The sequence below is a fragment of the Schistocerca serialis genome, chromosome 3, assembly GCF_023864345.2.
Source record: "Schistocerca serialis cubense isolate TAMUIC-IGC-003099 chromosome 3, iqSchSeri2.2, whole genome shotgun sequence".
Taxonomy (NCBI): Eukaryota; Metazoa; Arthropoda; class Insecta; order Orthoptera; family Acrididae; genus Schistocerca; species Schistocerca serialis.
Genome location: NC_064640.1, coordinates 883,468,617 through 883,486,911, shown reverse-complemented (window position 1 = coordinate 883,486,911; position 18,295 = coordinate 883,468,617). Strand labels below are relative to the sequence as shown.

Here is an 18,295-nt window from a genome sequence, read left to right as displayed (position 1 = left end):
CAGGTATACACTCGCACACACGCACATATCCATCCACACATACAGACACAAGCAGACATATTTAAAGACAAAGAGTTTGGGCAGAGATGTCAGTCGAGGCAGAAGTGTAGAGGCAAAGAAGTTGTTGAAAGACAGGTGAGGTATGAGTGGCGGCAACTTGAAATTAGCGGAGATTGAGGCCTGGCGGATGACGAGAAGAGAGGATGTACTGAAGGGCAAGTTCCCATCTCCGGAGTTGGTGGGAAGTATCCAGATAACCCGGACGGTGTAACACTGTGCCAAGATGTGCTGGCCGTGCACCAAGGCATGTTTAGCCACAGGGTGATCCTCATTACCAACAAACACTGTCTGCCTGTGTCCATTCATGCGAATGGACAGTTTGTTGCTGGTCATTCCCACATAGAATGCGTCACAGTGTAGGCAGGTCAGTTGGTAAATCACATGGGTGCTTTCACACGTGGCTCTGCCTTTGATCGTGTACACCTTCCGGGTTACAGGACTGGAGTAGGTGGTGGTGGGAGGGTGCATGGGACAGGTTTTGCATCGGGGGCGGTTACAAGGATAGGAGCCAGAGGGTAGGGAAGGTGGTTTGGGGATTTCATCCCTATGAAATCCCCAAACCACCTTCCCTACCCTCTGGCTCCTATCCTTGTAACCGCCCCCGATGCAAAACCTGTCCCATGCACCCTCCCACCACCACCTACTCCAGTCCTGTAACCCGGAAGGTGTACACGATCAAAGGCAGAGCCACGTGTGAAAGCACCCATGTGATTTACCAACTGACCTGCCTACACTGTGACGCATTCTATGTGGGAATGACCAGCAACAAACTGTCCATTCGCATGAATGGACACAGGCAGACAGTGTTTGTTGGTAATGAGGATCACCCTGTGGCTAAACATGCCTTGGTGCACGGCCAGCACATCTTGGCACAGTGTTACACCGTCCGGGTTATCTGGATACTTCCCACCAACACCAACCTATCCGAACTCCGGAGATGGGAACTTGCCCTTCAGTACATCCTCTCTTCTCGTCATCCGCCAGGCCTCAATCTCCGCTAATTTCAAGTTGCCGCCACTCATACCTCACCTGTCTTTCAACAACTTCTTTGCCTCTACACTTCTGCCTCGACTGACATCTCTGCCCAAACTCTTTGTCTTTAAATATGTCTGCTTGTGTCTGTATGTGTGGATGGATATGTGCGTGTGTGCGAGTGTATACCTGTCCTTTTTTCCCCCTAAGGTAAGTCTTTCCGCTCCCGGGATTGGAATGACTCCTTACCCTCTCCTTTAAAACCCACTTCCTTTCGTCTTCCCCTCTCCTTCCCTCTTTCCTGATGAGGCAACAATTTGTTGCGAAAGCTTGAATTTTGTGTGTATGTTTGTGTTTGTTTGTGTGTCTATCGACCTGCCAGCGTTTTTGTTCGGTAAGTCACCTCATCTTTGTTTTTATATATAATTTTTCCCACGTGGAATGTTTCCTTCCATTATATATATATATATATATATATATATATATGCTGCACATTCAAGTTATTAGATTGTAAAACGACAGTTTAATTTTGAATGCATCTCTGGTAATGTACGTATTAATTTCTAATATATGACACATTTGCTTCAATTTTTAGATTGTAAAACAACTTTTTTATTTTCATTTTCAATGGTTTCGTTTAAAAGAACATATTAAAAGTGAATGTATAACAAAAATCTGTTGTCTCCTACATGCTCTGCTGAATTTTTAGGCCATAAAAGAAAAGTTATTTTCCTTGTGTTTATTTCTGTCATCTTTCGACAGAAGAGAGTGTTAAAACAATGCACTTTTAAGTTTGTTTTATCAGCTGCCATACACTAAGTACAGTTCAGGAACCATACTACATTTTGCTTGAGCGCGACTAGGCCACCGACGCATCCTTCAGAACAACGAATAGCAGAGTATGGAAACAGTTCACAGCACTCCCAACTGAAACGGCAATTGTAAAGTGATTGGGTAATAGTTATTATTTAAAACATGTTTTGGGGGTAAGGGGGTGGAGGCGCATATAATATGGTGTGCCTAGGGGCGCAAAATTTTTAAATCCACCACTGTCCATTCCTGAGTTAAGGGGTGAACTACCCATCAACTTCAAAGTTCTAATGCGAGGACTCTAATGCAAGAGCTTACAGACAGTTGGTGATCTAGTCACTAGAGAACATGAGAAGCACTGGAAGCTGCAGCAGGCATGCTGTTACAGCATTTTCAGTAGTGGCGCTGGACGATATCGCTATGGAAGTCAATTACCTGGTACAATACTATTATCTGGCACTGTGGGACCACTATTCAGATGCTTGTCACCAGGAACACCCTCTTATGAATGCTGCACATTGACTGGCCCAGGGCTGATCTGAACAGTGATAACTTGACAGCAGTGATGATATGGAAATTTGCACCACTTGACCTTTTGGTTTTGTTCTTGCTATGGACATCATTTGCGGGTATTTACTCTTTGGACTCTGGCTGCATTCTGATACTGCAAGAACTGGACTTTGGTTGAATTGTTTACTTAAAGACAGCTTGCACTATTCTGGGGATTATCCTGTCACACATCTCAATTTGTCAAATAAACCAGAGAGAATCTCCTTTAGTTTTGAGTCTAGGTCACTTTTACAAAATTCTCCAAAACAAAAAAGTTGTTTCTTTGGTAACACTTCTTATGGGTACATATATTTACTTTTATTTTCTAGCCAGTATCTTTTCTGTGCAGATAAGCTGAATCAACAAAATCTTTTGGCAGTGAAAGGCTAATAACCCATAAAATTATAGAGACAGATTCTCCAGCACTGGACCTCTCTAAAATCCATTCCGATTTCATAAAAAACCATCAAACAGAAATTTTCTCATCTCAGTTTGCAACAGCTGTATCTCAAGTGTAACACAGCAATGGAAGGCCTTTCCCTAGTTCTAAAGGTTGTATTGTAGAGAATAATAAATTCTACAGTGAGCAACCTCACATATTCTCATCATCAAGTGCTAAAACACTTGGTATTTGAACTCAGAATAATGCTATAAAACACACCATTACCTATTTTTCATAAATTTAGGTGTCATGTAACCACTCTTCATTTAATTTTATATTAATCCTGTAGAATAGCAAAAATGCCTCTACAGAGTGATTCCATGATGATGTTACAAACTTTCAGTGAAGATGGAGGTAACAGACCATTGTCCAGAAACAACTGATCAAAAGTTATAAGCAAAACTCATTCTGATACCTATGACAGTGGGATACATGTACCAGTACTGTTGTTGCTAAAATTGTAGGGTAGCCAACTTTCATAGGTGGTAGTATGGACCATCCAAGAAAAAATATCTGGTAAACATGGCCTCTAAAATGCATGCCTTAAGAGCTATGAGCACTTGTTCAGTAGGAGAAATGTGTTTCACAGAAAAAAGAAGAACAAATGCTCATAGTTCTTAAAGTATGCATTGTAGGGCCTACATACACTGGACTTTTTTTTCTTATTTTTGTCCACACTAAAAAAAGAACATTGAAACCAAAGAGCTTGCAATCAAAAAAATGTTTTTTACATTATTGGAGATGAGTCCATGTTTACTAGACTTTTTTTTGTCCATACTACCACCTTTGAAAGTTGCCTACCCTACAATCTTAACAACAACAGTACCAGTATGTATATTCCAGAGTCAAGAGGTGTCAAAATGCTTTTCACTTATAACTTTCGACTCAGTTGTTTCCAGACTAGGGTTCCTTACCTCAAGTTGATACATTTACCCTTTTTCATAATCCCTGAAAGATTATGGTGGAAGATCACAAGTGAGTCAGTTGCTCCTCAATGGACCAATATTTTCCTATGCAGTGGATAAGATTTTATGTCCTTATCTTGCTATTCCTGTCATGTAGAACCTTCTTCTCCGAAATTTCCAATACCAACCAGATAATTCAGTACTATTATGGAAATCATCAAAACTAACAAGAGGAGTACACAGGACAGGTCTCACCAATTTGGCTCAAACTGTGTGAGTAGAAGGAGGTAGATGAGCCTTCCAAGTTCCTACAATATCTCACCTGAGGAGGGCCAGAGGAGAAGAGTAACCACTTTTTAAGGATTTTAGACAGAGTGTAAGGTATTTTAAACAACAATGTACATATCACTGCTGTAGTACAATGGTCTAGTGCACTGATTGCCAATTCACCAAATAGAATAAGGTGGCACAAGAAATGACTAAACTGCATTCATCAACTCCAAAACATAGGAAAGAATTCAGGATGCAGAAGCTGGTTATGAACAAGTGAAAACAAGAACTTTACAACTGTGGGCAATGGCAGTCACATTCATATATTTGTCAGATAAATTTCACTTTATTGCTAATGATATGTGAGTAAAAAATTATAAACATTCAATAAGATAGCAAAAAATTACCAAATTCATCAGCAAAAATGGTGTTGCAACTTTGGACAAAATGATCAAAGCAGCAGAGACACTCTGTATACACACAAGACATATAATGCCGAACTTCCGCCTTGATTGCATAATGAACACTGATCAGACTGCATGCCAGTACAACTCAATGTATGACAGGACACTGAATTACAAGGGTGCAAAGACCGTTTTGAAGAAAAAACTCAATCTTATCAAAACCATCTACTCTTGCACAGTGCAGTATAGTTCAACTGCTTCTAGGAAACTGTCATCCCTTGTATTTTTACGCCGCAACAGGTTGGTAATATATTCGGTCCGACAGTTGCTGGTATCATCAAGAAATTAGATGTTGCTGATACATACTCTCAAGTCAATGAAACTAGCAAAAGAACTTTATGCAAAATTCTTGGAAACAATAAAATGATACATTGCTAACATCAAATTCCTTCTACTGTGGGTTTGTGGTGTGGCCTAGCAGATTTGACATTGTATGGTGAGACATTCAATAATGAGTAAGGCAAAGTGATGTGTACTCTGAAGATCATTCCACCCACATGTACTCCTCTTGCTCAACCCTGGGATGTATATTTTTAATGTCAAATCAAAAATGTAATTAAATGAGTATAAAGTGCTCCTGAATAGATATAAGTATCATCAGGAGAAGATAAAATTAAACTACATTCAATAGTGAAGTATCAATTCAGTGCTCCTATTTTCATCCCACTGATTCTGTACGCTTGGTAAGCATAAAAATTGACAGAGGAAAGACCTTCATTTAAAAACTTCAATGAAGTATGCTTTCCACTGAAGCATATTTCAGAAAAATGTTTTTACTCAAAAAATGCTTTCATAAAATGTGGATTCTGTCAACCTTATTTATGTTTCAAATGTTTCTTCAATGTTTATCACACTGAAAAATATAATGTGACTTCTCATAATAAATCAAAAGCACATAATTAATTGCTCAAATTTTTGGAACTTTTACTTTCATTAAAAACTTCACACATTTAGGTAAATTAACTGTTTAAATAAATTAGCTAAGTTTAAGTAATTGTAACAAAATTGAAATATTGTTTTATGTATATGAATTGAACAGTTTAAATAAATTTAAATTTTATAAGTGATTGTTCAACAGTGTAAAAACAAAGCCAGAATCAAACTTGAGCCAGCAAATTGGCAATCGGTGCACTTCAGCAGTGCACTTAACTACTGCACTATGGCATTGGCTCAAACATTGTTGCTTAAAATCTCTTAAACTCTACTCACAAATCCTTAAAGTACATTTTCTCTTTCCCTTTGGCCCACTCAGGCAAGATATTCTAAGAACATGAAAGGATCATCTGCCTGCTTCTACTCGCACAGTTTGAGCCAAATTGTTGAGACCCATCCAGTGCACTCTCCTTGTTAGAGTAGGAAGCATTTCCTTGAAACAGTAATCTACAAACAAATCATAAATCTCGTTGTCAGTTAGAGCATCTCATAAAATGCATGAACTTTTAATATGTAATCATAAGTTGTGTTTCGGTGCACCATTTTTAGTACCTTCCTCTAACACTTCCAGCAGTTTATGAAAAGAAAACACTGTTGGAAGCAATCTTATAATGAATGCATCTCATCTAGTGTATCACTTAGTTAAGTAAAGAAACAACAGCATTTTCGGTACTTGTATTCTTTTGTTATTCACTTGGAAAACTAAATTCTCACTCTCTCTCTCTGAATACAGTTCCTTTGGAAGTCTTTCCCTTCTCGTTTCATAGCAGTGTCAGTTACAAAAGCCTTAACAGCTATCCAAGAAGTTTGGGAGAATTTAATATTTGATAATTACATAAAAAATAACAAACACTGTACCTGAAAAATGAACAGGATTTAAAAGTCAATGTGATAGTATTAAAAACATGGCATTCATTTAAATATATTGTCCAACAGGTGCTGGATAAATGATGATGAAGATGATAAATGATGAGTCAAATAAGTTATGAATAGTTAGTAACAAAACAATAGTAAATGAAGAGACAACTGTACTGCACATTCAAAAGAGAACATAGATCATTAGGATGTTTTATTATAAGTAACAATGCATGAGCAGACATCGTGAGACAATAAATATGGGTAAATATATATAACATAGGGTTTAAGTGGTTTTTGTGTGACGAGCTAAGAGCCCCATAAGGTAGTGGACAACTCAGAACTGCTTACAAAAATGCAACAAAAATTAGCATGCAGGCAAACAAAATTATCATAATCACCATCTCAGCAACGGCCATATTTGTGAGCCAACAAAAATGATCTCTATAACAAGACACATTATCATACATACCAATATTATGGAGACTAAAGCTTTTCATGTAGTGAACAGATGATTGAAACCTGAAATTGCTAGAACTTTTTTACTATGGACTTCAAGCAATTTTATGAGATAAGCAAAACACTATAGAAATGATACCCTTTCTAGCAAGTGTTCAACCTCGCCATTAGTACTGAAATCACATTTATATTAGGTGGAAAGCAAATATAATGTTTGCTGTTAGACAGCTCGGCTAATGTCATGCATAGCATGTGAATTAGTATCCTGGGAGTCTGTACCATTCAATGCACAAAAGTGATAACGAACCCAACAACCTGATTCATGTTTTGGTACTATAGTTCAATCATTTTATCTTGGCAGTTCACGCATGCCCGCCCAGACGTGGGAGATTGCTGCGTTGCCAGTTGTACGCGCCAAGAGAAGCAGCGCCACAGTATAGTTCGCAAACTTACGTTTAGGGGGGAGCACGCAGTTTATGAAGTACAGCTACTACGGCCACATTAACCCTTTCGCTGCTCCCCGCATTCTGCGATGTGCGTGATTTTGTCATCATTGCACTACTCGCCTGTGCAGACACATGGTGTTTCGACTGCTTTGACACACTTTATCATTCGATTTCACAAAAATTATTTGGCCCAAAAATTTGATTTTTACACATCTTCTTGACTGATACCTTCCCCCCCATAAATGACTTAATTTTGTTTCAATGTTCAACGCAGTTATTGTGCAGCATTACATGTAGTAAACCATTGCACGAAATTTTGAAGAGTTTGCAGAGGTAAAAGTCCATAGTGTATACTTTCCATATGGTCGATTTTAGTTGCCACTAGAAATTTCAAAAAATTATATTCAAACGAATAAAATTCATTAAGTAAGACACTTCGATATTGTTTTTAAATAAAGAAAGTTTTAAGTACCGATCAAGGTTCGAATTCAGAACCTTTCACTTAGCAGCCATACACTTTAACCATTACGTTAACACAGCTTGTGATTCAATATATCTCCTGGAGGACTGTAAAATATCACGCAAAATACCGACAAACACTGTAGGTATGATTATGAATTACTCATGTTTCGTCGAAGTACAATAGGAAATAAACAATTACCGCTGTTCTTTATTGCGAAAAAGCAGTTAGTGAGAATGATACAAACACCTTTCCTTGCTATCGCCTGAATTAGGAGGCTTATTGCTTGTCTGGTTTAATTATTTAATAGAATATGAAGCAATTGGTATAAAGAATGCTTTTTCCAAACTTTCTATAAGAGAAAGTCTGCTATCAAGACATTGCTTTTGTTCAATTACCTTATTTATGACTGAACGTTTCTAAAACTGAAGACACTCGTCCGTGCTCTGCACTGCAGTCGAGCTCTGGCAACGTCGTTCTCTGTTCATTGGCTGACTGTGTATTGTGATGTCAGATGCGCAGAACGAACTTAAACTCAGCCACCGTCATAAATGACGCGCACTTTACTAAACAGTGACAGTGTGAGGTAGACCAAAAGAAGTAATACTGATTTCCAATATCAATACTTTATTTGTTCTGTTTTTAATATGAGTTTATGCTGTTACAGCATGAGCCACTCATTTGTACATATGGTCAAATACACCAACAATAAGAGTGGTGCAAACACCATAGCATCTCAGAATTGGCTTGAACACTTTGCTGCCAGAGACCCCTTTACATTTACATTGTAGAATTTTAAATATAATTGTTCCTTCAAGTAATTGTCAACTGGGTTGTAGTCTGGATATCTGGCGCAAGCTACTGGCCTACCTCAACCCACTCACTCCCCCGAGAGGTGCGCATTCACATACAGCCTCAATGTGTGACATAAGTGAGCTGAGGCACCACACCGATGTCCATGCCAACATTTCACTGCATGTATCAACTGGAATATCTTCAAGAAACAATGCCAAGTGATTGTCCAAAGTGGTGGAACTCACTACATCCAACTATGTGTGGCCCATTTCGAAGTCATTGACAATTGTCAGCCAAATGTTAAGCAAAGATGTTTGTTGAAAGTTAGATTCCCATTATAAATGTGAACATGGGATAATGGGTGCCCATATATGCACAGTGTGGATGTTAAAAACACCTTGTTTAGTGAAGTGTTGTATGGCAATGAACAGTAAACTCTCTAACCCATCCCAACCTAATTTGACTTTCAAGCTCCTCATTACACTCCGAATGGACAGGTAATTGTGTTGCACAAGCACACTATCTTATCATAAACTGCACCACAATTTATACCAATACACTATGTGTGATGTATGTATGGTCAACATCCTTGTGCCTACACAAACTTTTTTTTCTGCAGAGCACCTACTAACATTCATGAGTGCACAGACAACAAGAAAATGTTGGATTGGAAATTGTTTGGCATGTTGAAGACATCCAGCTGATGCATTAAACATCACTTCACCATACCTGAGAAGCACATCGACCATTTCTCCAATGCTCCATTCAATGACACATCCAAATAATAACTGTCTACCATACCAGTACTAAAAGAAATGCAGCTACACCTCTTCTTAGAACAAAGAGAACCCCAGTAACATTTGGTATCAATGAACAGTTTCCTCTTTCCAAGCCAGATACATTAGGATAGGGACATTAGCAAGGTTAACAGTTCACATAATATGTACAACATGAATGTGGTCTACAGCTTCCTGGCAGCTTAAAACTGTATGGCAGCCTGGGACTCGAACCATAACCTTTTGCCTTTCACAAGAGAGTGTTAAAACAACTGAGCTATTCGAGCACGACTCATAACTTGCTCTGCTTTACTTCCATCAGCACCTCTTTTCTTACCTTACAAAATTCATACAGAAGAACATCTTTGAAGTTTGGTAAGTATGAGGTGGAAGTAAAGCAGTGATGCCACCTCTCTCTCCCTCAACCCACCCCACCAGACACATTCCCCACACTACCTGTCAATATGCAATCCCAACATTGTGCATCCAGCTGACACAATGTAGGGACACAGGTTTGTGTGTGTGTGTGTGTGTGTGTGTGTGTGTGTGTGTGTGTGTGTGTGTGTGTCACCTTGAAAAATAAATTACATCATTAATTTTTTGTTTGCTATTACATGTCTGCAGTCTTGGCACACAAAGAAATTCTCATGCCACATTACTGTTGCATGCCACTGGAGTAAGCCAACCAATATGATGCAGCACATTGATAAAGTGAAGTATTGTGCATTAATCCATTTTCTGCACTGAAAGCAATCAAAGCTAGAAAACATATTCTCAGTTACATTATTGCAGTGCCTGCATTATTATGTATTATGATGTAAACTGTTACAGCGGCGACTACAGCCATTATGAAAGAAATTGAATGTATTTGCAGTTGCGAATATGGACTACCATCAGCCGTATAATGGAATGACAACAATGAACATTCGTGGCAGACTGGGACTCCAACCTGGATTTCCCACTTACCATTTGGCCATCCAAGCACAACCATTAGCCAGACCCAAACTTCCATATGTCATCACCCATGTGTCAACAAACATACAACCATTGTATATATTTCCATACGGTGGAAAAATACGCTATTGCAGTGCCTGTGTTATTCCGAATTACGATGTAAAGTTCCCTCGGACATGCATGCATGTCCAAAGGAACAGGCATTGTGGTGACTACAGGCATTATGAAAGACATGAAAGGTACTCGCAATTGCGAATATGGAATACCATCAGCTGTATAATGAAATGATGACAATGAAAATTTCTGCCTGACTGGGACTCGAATCCACATTTGCTGCTTGTCGGAAGCAGTCACCTTACCATTTGGCTATCTGAGCACAACCCACAGCCAGACCCAAACTTCTGTATTTCGTTACCCGTGTGTCCAGTACCTGTACTTGTACATCCATTCTAGATATTACTGTACAGTGGAAATATTTTACTTGAAAGTTGCTTGCCCAGTGTCAGTGGCTAAATACGTTACTGTTGTGCCTGTGTTATTCTGAATTACAATGTAATGGTGCTTCAAGACATGTGAGCAGGAAATCCGGCTTTGAGTCCCTGTCCAGCACAAGTTTTCATTGTCATCATTCCATTATACAGCTGAAAGTAGTCCATATTTGCAACTGTGAATATATTTCATGTCTTTCATAACAGCAGTAGTCGCCACAGTGCCTGTTCCTTCGGACATGGATGCACATCGGAAGGAAATTTATAGGGTCAGTCAGGCTCCTGCTCTCGGCTCATATACATCTAAAGAGTGGCCAGTTAAGTGTTTATCTTTTTCTGTGTTTTCCTTGTAGTATATTTACTAAATTTCATGCCTGTTTCTCTGCTTAAGAGGTTTAATCTTGCATTTTTATGAATGAATTCATTCAGTCTGCATTTCATTAGTTGCTCACTGAACAACCAGCTAAATAGCTCAATGACACATCAGTGTCCATTGATGACAAGTCAGGAGGGTAGCAAGTTGCATATCTACGATTCTAACTGTTTTCATAGTTTGCTTCTTCAGTTAGTTTTGATACTAGGTGTGTGCATGCTGAGTACGGATGCAGAGGAGCTGGCTGCAATTCACGAACAGCTGAATGCACTTTTGGCTACGGTTAGTCACCTTTAGGCTGCTGCCTCAGGGCGTAGAAGTGGCGAAGATCCTGGCACGTCACATGGGGCACCTCAGGTGTCACTTGTTTTGCCCACTGGCTCTACTTCTGAGCGCACCCGATGCAGTGGATCTGCCCTCACAGAAGGGTGACTGGCAGGTGGTAATGAGTTCGCATCACTCAAGGCCGATGGTCAATGTGGAGACTGGCCAGTTGGCCTCACCCATTCCCTCTGAGACTGCAGCGGTCCCCTCCTTCAGCAGGGTCTGAGCAGGCACACAGGGGAAGGGGTTCACCAGTCATCAGGAGCTCCAACATTAGGTGTGTTATTGAGCCCCTTATGCTGAAAGCATCCAGGGCTGGAAAGAAAGTCAACGCACACTCAGTATGTCTGCTGGGGCCCTCATCCAAGATGTGGAGGCAAACTTGCCTGTGGCTATCAAGTATACAGGATGCAGTCGTCTGCAAGTTGTGACTCATGTCGGCACAAACGGCGCCTGTCACATGGCTTCTGGGGTCATCCCCAGTTCATACAGGCAGGTGGCAGAGGTGGTGAAAACTGCTAGATTTGCGTGTGGGGTGCAAGCAGAGCTCGCAATTTGCAGCATTGTTTCCAGAGTTGATCAGAGTGCTTTGGCTTGTTAGCTGAGTGGAGGGTCTCGACTAAAGGCTTCGTCGTACCTGTGACGGTTTTGGCAGTAGATTTGTAGTGCTGCATTATCGCTCGGGGGTTTGTAGGACTCCCGTCAATAGGTCAGGGGTGCACTACACAAAGAAAGCAGCTACTTGGGTAGCAGAGTACTTGTGGAGTGCACATGATGGTTTTTTAGACTAGTCAGTAGTTTGAAGTACTCTGATGAACACTCACCAGTCTTTACACAGCCAGGGAAGTCAGATCGCGTTCAGAGCAAAGACACTTTGCCAAAATTTTATCAGTATTTGTAACAAAGTTCCTGAATTTACTGTTCTCCAGTAAAGTTCTGATGCTCAAATTATTCTTAGGACTGAGAGGTGGGTGAAACCCAAAGTGGAAATCTCTGAGATATTTAGCGAGTCATGGAATGTGTATTCTCATGCTAAAATTATTCTTGGGACAGAGATCTGGCTGAAACCCAAAGTGGAAATCTCTGAGATATTTAGCAAGTCATGGACTGTGTATTGGGAAGACAGATTAGAGGCCACACGAGGAAGAGTGTTCATTGCAGTTGACAAAAATATTGTCTCTATTGAGGTCAAAGTTGAGTGTGACAGTGAAGTTAACTGGTCATGTATGAGTGTGACAGTGAAGTTAACTGGTCATGTATAACAGATGTAGATGAAACCAAGTTAATAGTTGGATGTTTTTACTGGCCATCAGACTCTTCTGTGACAGTTCTGTAATCAGTCAAAGGAAATCTATTATCAATAGCATAGAATTACCCAGATAGTGCAGTACTAGTTGCAGGTGACTTTAACCTACCTAGTATACACTGGGGCGTGTACAGATTCACTGCAGGGGGTGCAGACCGACAGTCATGTGAAATACTTTTGAACGCAATGTCTGAAAACTCTCTTGAGCAGCTAGCTTGGCACTTCACAAGCAATGGAAATATTTTAGATGCAGTAGCTACAAATAAGACAGAACTTATCAACAATGTCAGTACAGAAATTGAGATAGCATAGAATTACCCATATAGTGCAGTACTAGTTGCAGGTGACTTTAACCTACCTAGTATACACTGGGGCGTGTACAGATTCACTGCAGGGGGTGCAGACCGACAGTCATGTGAAATACTTTTGAACGCAATGTCTGAAAACTCTCTTGAGCAGCTAGCTTGGCACTTCACAAGCAATGGAAATATTTTAGATGCAGTAGCTACAAATAAGACAGAACTTATCAACAATGTCAGTACAGAAATTGAGATAAGCGATCATGATGTCGTTGGTTATGAAAGTTAATAAATCAGTCAAGTGTTTCTGCTAGAGAGAACAAAGAAGCAGTTGTTAGCATCACACTTAGCCAATGAATACAGGTTAGCAAAAATTCTGGCAGAGAACCCAAGAAAATTCTGGGCCTATGTAAAATTGCTAAGTGGATCTAAGGCTTCCATTCAGTACCTTGTTGACCATTCTGGTGTGGTGGCTGAAGTTAGCAAAACAAAAGCTGAAGTTTTAAATTTCACCTTCACGAAATCATACACATAGGAGAACCATACAAACATACCTTCATTTTATCATTGGACAGACACTCATATGGATAACATAGTAATAAGCATACCTGGCATACACAAATAACTGAAAGATCTGAATGCAAATAAATCACCAGCTCCAGATGAAATCCCAGGTTGGTTCTACAAAGAATACTCTACGGCATTGACCCCTTACCTAGCTTGCATTTACCGTGAATCTCTCACCCAGCACCAAGTCCCAAGCAATTGGAAAAAAGCACAAGTAGCTCCAATATATAGGAGTGGTAAAAGAATGGATCCACACAATCATAGACCAATAATCCTAACTTCGGTTTTCTGCAGAATCCTTGAGCATATTCTCATTTTGAATATAATAAACTTCCTTGAGATTGAGAAGCTTATGACCACGAATCAGAATGGTTTTGGAAAGCATCGCATCATGCAAAACTCAGCTTGCCCTTTTCTCACATGAGATACTGTGAAGTATGGATGAAGGGCAACAGGCAGATTCCACATTTCTAGATTTCCGGAGAGCATTTGACACGGTTCCCCATTGCAGGTTGTTAACGAAGTTACTACCATATGGACTAAGTTCACAGATATGTGAGTGGCTCGAAGACTTCTTAAGTAATAGAACCCAGTATGTTGTCCTCGATGGTGAATGTTCATCAGAGACAAGGGTATCATCAGGAGTGCCCCAGGTAAGTGTGAGAGTACCACTGTTGTTCTCTATATAGATACATGATTTGGTGGACAGGGTGTGTAGCAATCTGTGTTTGTTTGCTTATGATGCTGTGGTGTACGGAAAGTTGTCATCGTTGAGTGACTGAAGGAGGATATAAGATGACATAAACAAAATTTCTAGTTGGTGTGATGAATGGCAACTAACTCTAAATGTGGAAAAATGTAAGTTAATGTGGATCAGTAGGAAGCACAAACCTGTAACAATCGGTTACAGTGTTACTAGTGCACTGCTTGACATAGCCAAGTCGTTTGACATACTCAAGACGTTTAAATACCTGAGTGTAGTGCTGCAAAGTGATACGAAATAGAGCAAGCATGTGAGAACTGTGGTAGGGAAGGCAAATGGTCACCTTCAGTTTATTGGGAGTATTTTAGGAATGAGTGGTTCATCTGTAAAGGAGACTGGATATAGGACGCTGTTGCAAACTATTCTTGGGTACTGCTCAAGTATTTGGGATCCGTAGTACCAGGTAGGATTCAAGGAAGACATTGAAGCAGTTCAGAGGTGGGCTGCTAGATTTGTCACCACAAGGATCAAACAACACATAAGTGATACGGAGATGATCTGGGAAATCATATAGGAATCCCTGGGGGGAAGGTGACATTCTCTTCGAGAAGTATTACTGTGAAAATTTAGAGAACCGGCATTTCAAGCTGGTTGCAGAACAATCCTACTGCGGCCAACATACAATGCGCATAAGAGCCATGAAGATAAAATCGAGAATTTATGACTCATACGGAGGCATATAGGCAGTCATTTTTCTCTCACTCTATTTGCAAGTGGAACGGGAAAGGAAATGACTAGCAGTGGTACAGGGTACCCTCTGCAATGCACTGTATGGTGGCTTGTGGAGTATCTATTCAGATGTATTCAGATGTAGATGCTCATCATAATTTGGAATAACAAAGGCACTGCAATAATGTATTTATCCACAGACACCAGACAAGCAACTTTCAAGTAAAATTTCTTCCTTGTAAGAGAAGAATGGATGTACAAGTGCAGCTTGTGGACACATGGTTGATGACATATGGAAGTTTGGATCTGGCCATGGGTCATGCTCAGATAGCCAAATGGTAATGTGACTGCTCACGATAAGTGGGGAATCTGGGTTCGAGTCCTCGTCTGGCACAAATTTTCATTGTCATCATTCCATTATGCAGCTGATGGTATTCCATATTCACAAAAGTGAATAAATTTCATGTTTTTCATAGTGGCTGTAGTCACCACAGCACCTGTTCCGTTGGAGATGTATGCATATCTGAAGGAACTTTACATTGTTATTCAGAATAACACAGGCACTGCAATAACGTATTTATCCTCCGACACTGGGCAAGAGACATTCAAGTAAAATGTCTCCCCTTTACGGGAATATAAACAATGGATGTATGAGTACGAGTTGTGGACACAAGGGTGACTATATATGGAAGTTTCGGTGTGGCCATGTGTCATGTGCGGATAGCCAAATGATAAGGAAACCACTCACAATAAGATCCAGGTTTGAGTCTTGGTCCGGCATAAATTTTCACAGTCATCATTCCATTATACAGCTGATGGTAGTCCATATTATCAATTGCAAATACATTTCATGACAATCTGAATTGGTGAGAGCGTGTAACAACAATGTACCATTATAAAACACATGGTTAGGTGGTACTGACAATTCCAGTGTGACCACACACATCTGAAGGTCTAAGACCAAAGTGGTGGACAATCTCTGTGTGAAGACATGGGAGCTGCAAGAGAAGTGGATAACCTGGTGCTCCACACCAGTGTATCACACTCACAGTGATAGTAGACACAGTGAATACTAGTCATGGATTGGTTTTTCAACATCTTGTACACAACTATTCTGTTCCCCCTCCCCAAGACTGCACAGCCTAGAGTTAACAGACTATGCTTGTATTGGGCAAACTGTCACAGGAGCATACTACTGAAATCTGGCTAGGTCACATAAGGCTGTCACAGCTTAATCCCACTGGAAGCCGTCCAATGCCCTACCTAACTCCGCAGAGGACACAGTCACACACATGCTGCTTCTTTGAGCTATTGAACTCTACAGTCTCCCCCCCCCCCCCCCTTTCCCCTCCTTATGTGACTATTAATACACACCGGAAAAAAAACTGTTAGAGTCACAAGACCACTCAAAAACTACACATTTTATGGAAAATTGTAGCGCTCTATAACCAGTAATGAAAAAAGCAATTAATAAAGATTAATAATCAGAAGCATCATACATAAACAATAGAGGCATTCTCTGGAATGACAACTTAACTAATATTCAAATCAGTCAGTAATTCTTAGATATGGAACTATCATGTCACATATTTTAAAACAACACTATGTCATTTACATTTGACTGAAATTTAGTCCATGTATGAAGTTATAAATGATTTTAAAAAATTTAAAACATCCGATGCTCTGTATCTCAATGCATTTCAGTTATGTCTTCATTCCAGAGAACCCCTCAATAATGAGGTACAGGTAATTTAATTGCATGTTTTACAGAATCAGAGCTCTTTCGTCATTAAGAACTAAAAAAATAATTTCCAGTGCAACATGCCACTTACTATACCTATATTAGTGGATGTCTAGTGTTCTGTATGAAAAAATTAACACTGATTAACAAGCCAATAGTCAATGGCCTTGATACAGTGGTCACACTGGTTCCTGTCAGATCATCAAAGTTAAGTGCTGTTGGTGTTGGCTAGCACTTTGACGGGTGACCGTCCGGGTCCACAGAGTGTTATTGGCATGCAGCATGCACACAGCACTTGTAAGACCAACTGAGGAGCTACTTCATTGAGAAGTAGCGGCTCTGGTCACAAAAACTGGCAACTGCTGGGAGAGCAGTGTGCTTCCCACGTGCTCCTCCACATCCGCATCCAGTGATGCCTATGGGCTGAGGATAATGTGGCTGTCACTCAGTACCATTGGGCCATTGAAACCTGTTCAGACGGAATTAAGTTAATAAGCCAATTATGTGACACAACCGACAGTGTATCAGCAAAAAATGAGCTCTCTGCAGTTTCCATGCTATACTCAGACATCCACAGCTAAATAAATAATCGTCATCACCATATGCCTCTAGGTTCAGGTGTACTGCTGGGTTATATCAGAAAAATGAACCCACATTAATAGGTCAATTAGGAGACAGAGGCAACCAAATATCAACAAACATGCAAGACCTTTTAAGTACTAAAACCCAGGATGCTGTCTGCAACTGTGAGTATTCATCAGAAACAAAAGAATCATCTGCAGGACCTCTCTTATCACCTCTATACATAAATGATCTAATGGACAGGGTGACTAGCAATTTATGCCTATTTGCTGGTAACATTGTGGTGTACAGGAAGGTAGCACTGTCACGCGACTGTAGGAGGGTACAAGATGACTTAGACAGAATTTCTAGTTCATGTGATGAATGACAGCTTGCTCTAAAAGTAGAAAAATGTAAGTTAATGTAGATGAGTAGGGAAAAAAATCCCATAATATTTGTATACAGTATTAGTACTGTGCTGTTTAACACAGTCATGTTGAATAAATATCTACGCATAATGTTGCAAAGCTGGTGTGACCTATGCTTGAGAACTGCTTGAGTGGTTGGGATGCCCAACAGGTCAGTTTAAGGAAGACGTCGAAGCAATTCCGGGGTATGCTGTTAGATTTGTTACCAATAGATTCAATCGAATATTATGGATATGTTTTGTGAACTTAAATATGAACCACTGGAGGGAAGATAGCACTCTTTTTGAGAAGAACTATCGCAGAAATTTAGAGCAAAGGAAAAATGACAGTCTATACGCCTCTACACGATATGTAAATTGGAGGTGTAGAGGGGGAGAAAGGAAAGGAAAGGGAGAGGATCACTGCTCTGTCAGCTAAATCAGGACATTACACAGAATCAGCAGCGACGAGTGAAAATATGTACCGGACCAGGATTTCAACCCAGGATCTCCTGCATATTAGGCAGGTACATCAACCACCGCACCATCTGGGACACAGTATTATCGCAGCTACACAGACTATCTCAGCATGCCTCATGGCTGATCCACACTCCCATCAAGAGCCACCTAACTACAGTCCCTGTCCAT

The 18,295-nt window shown here is 40.2% G+C and overlaps 1 protein-coding gene across 1 annotated transcript in view; it reads right to left on the bottom strand.

The window, feature by feature from the left end:
* LOC126471296 (uncharacterized) overlaps window positions 1-18,295 on the bottom strand; it is a 172,406-nt gene that overhangs the window by 77,676 nt on the left and 76,435 nt on the right. The gene's annotated exons all lie outside the window — the stretch shown is intronic.